Genomic DNA, 6000 nt, shown 5'->3' with positions numbered 1-6000 from the left:
TTAGAAGGTGTGGCTACATATATAATGGTGTGCTTTTCTCCCCCGACGTACAGGTGCCTCGGGTGGAATCGGCGAAAGCACGGCTAAGCATTTCGCCTCGCTTCGCTGCTGGCTATCGCTAACTGGGCGTAACACCACTAATCTGGACAAGGTGGCCGAGGCCTGCTGTGCACTAGGACTTCCGCGAGATAAGGCAAGTGTAAGCCATGAAGTCCTTGTGTTTTCTTCATTGGGTGTCTCGTGTTCTTGCGCCATTCTTAACCATCACTTCCTCCAACTATCAGTAAATAAACGCCGACTTATGAAAGTGCGCGAGACACAAATGGAGGAGGCATCGATAATACAAGGCAACGGAGATATGAAAACGACTATATGCTTATCTCAGGAAAATTGCGTACTGTTATAGCAGCGTTTACAGAATACACATCTATAGTGTTCACGGCTATGACAACTACTGCTCCCCCGCTGCGGTCGAGTAGTTCAAGTGCCAAGAACTGTTCCTGTAATGAGAACCTAAGTACGTGCGGTTACTGTGAAATAAGCGTTCTTTGACAGCTTGCCATTTCGCGAAAAACTTCCGCTTCCTCCGCCTCTTGGTACACCGCTCCAACCCGTATGCAGCCGACATGGGCTGCAACCTTGTGGACTGATGAGAAGCTCCAAAAGACTCTGCCAAATAAATATCGCCGTTGCTTTCAGCTCAAGTTGAATGCAACCCAAGAATGTCCTCCGTTCCTTTCGCCCTTTGTTTTTCATGTGAGAACAAACCGAAAATAATGCCAGGTTCAGTTCCTGCCAGAGGTAAGCTATCGTGTCGTCCACGTAACATTCTTCGCAATTATACCATAATATTATTAGCATCTCCTGTACTTTTCTTGGCATTATACTCTCTTTGTTTTCTTTATTATTGTGTCTAACAAAAAAAACTAGCCTCAAAACTCCTCTTCTTTTCTGGTTCTACCATAACAGCTTCACAGTGCTAGCAGTTTCATGGACTACACCACTTGCGTATTTCTTTTTTTCTACCCTTACATGACGGAAAAAAGATATTGGAAATATTGAGTGGAGTCTAAAATATGGCAGTATGTCTGTCTTTATTTTGTTTCTCTAAATTCAGCCTGGCGCTTGCAGCATGCCACATTCGTTGATATTTCTTTCTGGGGAGTGCGAGGAACTGCCGCCAGGGGCGTGTGTTTTGGCAATATTTATCCGGACCATTAGATGCCTGAGAAGTTGGAACATGTGACCATGCAAAAAATTATAATTCGACACTCTTCAGATTTTGCAATGCTGCGTAATCGCAGCGGCATTTCTTTTTTGTGAGCCTGCTGGTAGGCGAGAAACGTTCAGAATTCTCTGCAGGTGCACACAACTGGAATCATACGTCCTAATGCTTCAATTTATTCTCAAGTGCTCTGTAGCAGACGGCATTGCTACAGTTTTCGAGAAACAAATCTGCATGGAGACAGCGTTTCAACAAGTAAGAGTGCATAAATGGGGAGGAAGAAACACAAAAAGCATGGCACTGACTAAAAATATCCCTGACTTCCAACTACCATCTACAACAATCAACATAAAATTTAAAACAAAACGAGAACAAGCCACAGACGTAGTGGCAGTAGAAGCCTGTGCACACGAAAAAGAATTTGTCATATGCAACATTCTTTTTCATGCTCTTTGTAACAAAATCTTGCTGGAAATCAGCGGCAGTTCTCGTAAGTTTCTTCATTTTCGTGTTCCTTCTGCACTAATTATGCAATGACGGAATGCCACCTATAGTCTGGTCCCTCACCTTGCTTCAGCAATAATACGAACGCTTGACTTGAGCTGGCATATCTTTTATTCGAACTATAACCATAAGTCTTAGGCCTTGCATCTTCGGGCAATGGTGAACGCGCACTTGCTAGCCAAGGGCCACCTATTTCTTTTGAAATCTAGATTACTCACGAGAATTGTGCGACGGTCTAAAAAACGTACCAACCAGACTTGGCGTAAATGTCAGCTTTAACAACACCAAGTGCTCTTTTTTTCTGTTTAAGGCAGCAGGCAAAAAAAAGAAAGAATATAACCTGATGTTTCGGACATCTGAGCTGTTTCGCTTATGTGTAGTTCAGGCCTGCTTGATATATTTCTAAAGCACGCCACCCATGCGTATTTGAAACTTGAATGTTGCGATGATGGCCATCGTTCCCGTCTTGGCAAATTTCGCTCCTTACTGAAGTGAAATTTATAATTTCACAGAAGTACATACCCTTGCTTAAAATCATGTTTTAGGCTGATTGTAAGAAACGCCTGTTTGGCTTAAGCTGCAATTGGTTTTTTTTGCTTACTTTGAACTGCATTTAAATAGTCAGATTTACTTGGCGAAAATTTACTTGGCGAAATTCAAAATTGTTTAGAAGTTGAGGAAGTAATCTTCGTGGTAACAATAACTGGCTTATTAATCCTTTCCAGGTGCTCGTCATACCGGGTGATGCGTCAGTGGCAACAGACGTCGCAGAAGTTGTGCAAAAAACAGTGAAGCACTTTGGAAGACTCGATATCCTCGTAAGTCTAAGTGCCACACAAACAATGCTTTCTTTCCAAACTTATTATAACGTGCAAAGGTGAGCACTCAGGCTGATGTCCAAAATAAGTTCGATAAACGATGTTTTGTAATAATTCGTAGTCAATGAATATTTTATGTACAGCGCAACTTTACACAGTTTAAATATAGCGTAGGCAGAGCTTTGCGCCAGTGTTTGCCAATAGTGTACATGCGCGTACGTGCGCTAGGCTCTTCTGGGGTCCCGCTAAGCAGCAATAATAGCGGAGTGGCTGCAAAAAAAAAGACATCTTCGCATGTTCTATTTTGACATTGTCAAGTATCAGTAGTCTAACTTTTAAACAAGTGAAATCTTGCTCACACAAACAAGCGATAAACAAATGGAAACGCAAACATCCTTATCAGGGCGTAAAGTATTTGCATCTCTTTTGTCTAGAATGAATGAATTATAGGTCATTGTAAAGTTTAATGAGTTCAGAATGGCGTCACTTAGATGTTACATGGTGTTCTTGTGAATTTAGTGAGCGTGTGAGCTCCCCCCAAATGTAAAAACAATATTGGTTAGGCTAAACGCACCAGGTTTGCCGCGATGGCTAGTTCCTCAACGAGCGTAATTACCCTCTGTAAAAATACTCCGTGTGTAGACCAACACTGATAGCAAGGCTTCATAGAGAGTGATTCTCGGTACTAACTTAAATATCAACCTATTGGCACGGTATACTATGTCCATTGTCCATTGTCACCGATGCTACGGCTGGCAAAGGAAGGGAGTATGAGGACCCACAGCAAAAAACACAACACACTGCACATAAGGCTTACTTGACGTCTAGTTGACGACTCTAGTTGACGTCTTCAGCGAAAAAGAAACCCATAAGGATGTCAGCTTCGGCTCTTATAACGAACAGTAGTGCCGCAACATTTTAAGTACCATATCTTCCCGCGTCTCCCACGGCAATACATTTACACTTCAATACAAATGACGGTTTAGCACACGATGTGCTCAGCTGGCAGAATGGCAGAAAGCCGTCCTAAATTCGGGAGTTTAATTGCACTCATACGATGTGAACGGCTACTGCCCTATTTGTTTGAAAAAGATTGGCGATTTAGAGTGTCTTAGTTACTCTACTACGGGAGAGCACTAAGCCATCCCATGTCGACTGAAATGTGTTTAGAAAAACTGTTTAACGATTTAGAGTACACTGTATTCTTCTATGAGAGAGCATAAAGCCGTCCCGACATTGAGTACTCTGATCGAATCACCGCACTTGTGTTTAGAAAAAGTTGCTGACTATTAAGAGTATCAGGTTATCTACTACGGGAGGGCATAAAGCCGTCCGTTCCATTTCGCCAAGGCTGTTGTGTTTAGAGAAATTTATTTTCATGAACAGTGAACATCAATTACAATTCAACAGAACATCGCGATGGAACACAGCATCCACAGACGCACCAAAAATTGTGACAAAAAGATTTGTTTACATATGTACACGGAATACAACATACACAGACAAACCAAAAATTGTTACAAAAAGATATGTTTACATACGTGCTTTACATGGTAAACGAAGAACACACAAATGAAACGTAAAGATTTATATGTTAGGTATTTACATATTATCTACAAAGTATTTGTGTGAGTACTAAAGAAACATTCACCTACCAAAACCAGGCAGGCCTGAAAACAAGCTTTACCCGTCTCTCGCAGACGAACACAAAATGGCAGTACCATTGTTGAAGGAATTCCTCCTCACTGAGAAAGAAGAGTTCTTCCGATAAAACAGATATATTTCTTTGTACAGCTGCTCCAAAATCAGGGAGAGAGCATGACGGCGACAACCTGCTGCAACCGCCTCACAGCGATTGTGCCAAAGAGAGTAGGCACCAGTAACAATAAAAAGGCAGGCAAAGCGGCGTCGAGAACAACGCCCTGAAGAAACAAAGCGATTTCCTCCGAGGCCATGAAATCCAGCGTGCACGGCCCTCCAGAAAACACGAGCGACGACGCATTGCCTCAAGACATGCTGATTTGTTTCCCGTACGGAGCAGTTCGGGCATGTTGTTGATTGCACCATTATCCACCTTTCGAGGTGGTCAAGGGTGGGAGGAAGATCCCCTCCCCCCATCCAGCCGCTGCATGAAGACCCGGAGTTGGCCAGGCAGAAATGATGCCGTCAGCGGGCTCCAGGACACACGACTAGAGCGGTTGTGGCGTGCCTGAGGAACTAATAGGAGCAACAAATCGGCTGTTGTGTCAACCGGATTGTCCAACACATCTACCCAAGGACAGACAAGTCGATTGGATATGACGAAAAAGCGCGACAGCTCTTGAATAAAACGAAGGAATTGTTACTGATTGTGGGCCCTGATTAAAGTGCACATTAGGCATTAAATACCAAATGAGTACATAGAAAATAATATGCCAGAATTCGCGTGGGGGATTCCTCTTCTTGTACGAGGCGCAACCGGAAGCGCAGGGGCAGTAGCCGGCAACGTATTGACACCAAAGGGAAAGCAAAGCCTCCTTGGGAGCGCTGCTGTCCTAACGCCACACGAGAAACCAACTCAGTGCCACCGTACCCAAAGAAGGAGCACAAAGCACACTGCAATGACCTTACGACGCGTAAAGGTGACTGCTGCGCGCGAGAAAGGTACCTAATGCGACCGCACAACACAGTCTGCGCAAGGTGCCTCCGCTCAAAAAGTGGAAGTCAAAATCCCGTGCGTTCTCAATACTTAAGGGCGAAGCTCCTTATAGCGGCACCCGTTCGACCCTCGTAGTCGTAGTAGTAGTGTGTGCGCAGTCTTACATTTTGACCTCCAAGGTGGTGCCGGTGGGAGATTTCTTCTGTGCGTTCTTGAACAATAAAAAAATCGCAGTTGCGCGTTAAGTAAAAGACGAATTCTCCTGCCTCTCATTCCCCCTTAGCAGCCATTGGCATGTACATTGAGCCCTATCTGACAAGAAAGGGTTGCTACGTTATACTCGCTGGTGTGTAACCTCCTTGGTTTTAGAAAGGTTTAGCGAGCGTTGGGCCGCAGTGCCATGAATACAGTGAACTAGTATATACCATGAACTCGAGGTGGTTAAGGGTGGGAAGTAGACACGAAGCGCAAGCCGTAAGAAAGTGTGCGTGTGCCTCCTCTCGTTCAGTCATTGGAGTGCCTGCTGGATGGCAGTGCCTCTATATTCGGAGTATATGATGAAAAGATGCGAGATGGTGGTACTTGGAGTGTTGAATAGGTGGACGAACGGAGACACAGACAGATGCATGGATGGACGCACGGATGGCAGCACGGACGGGTGGACGCATGGACGGACGCAGAAGCAGATGCATGGACAGATCGCAAGGACGAATGCACAGATGGACGTGCGGACGCACGAACAGACGCACGCATATATGGACGGAAGCAAGAACGAATGGACGGACGGGTGCTTCGCCCCACTCTCCATCATTCAC

At 44.6% G+C, this 6000-nt stretch overlaps 1 protein-coding gene across 1 annotated transcript in view; it reads left to right on the top strand.

Moving 5' to 3' along the window:
* The first annotated feature begins 2458 nt into the window (after positions 1 to 2458).
* The window catches only part of LOC119185451 (L-fucose dehydrogenase-like), a 45808-nt gene continuing 42266 nt past the window's right edge, over positions 2459 to 6000 (top strand). Inside the window, exon 1 of the mRNA XM_075888555.1 lies at positions 2459 to 2547. The gene's annotated coding sequence lies outside the window, so the exon portion shown is untranslated. The remainder of the gene's footprint in view (positions 2548 to 6000) is intronic.

This window comes from Rhipicephalus microplus, chromosome 3, assembly GCF_043290135.1.
Source record: "Rhipicephalus microplus isolate Deutch F79 chromosome 3, USDA_Rmic, whole genome shotgun sequence".
Lineage (NCBI taxonomy): Eukaryota > Metazoa > Arthropoda > Arachnida > Ixodida > Ixodidae > Rhipicephalus > Rhipicephalus microplus.
The sequence above is the reverse complement of the archived record's forward strand: the minus strand, read 5'-3'. Positions and strand labels throughout refer to the sequence as shown.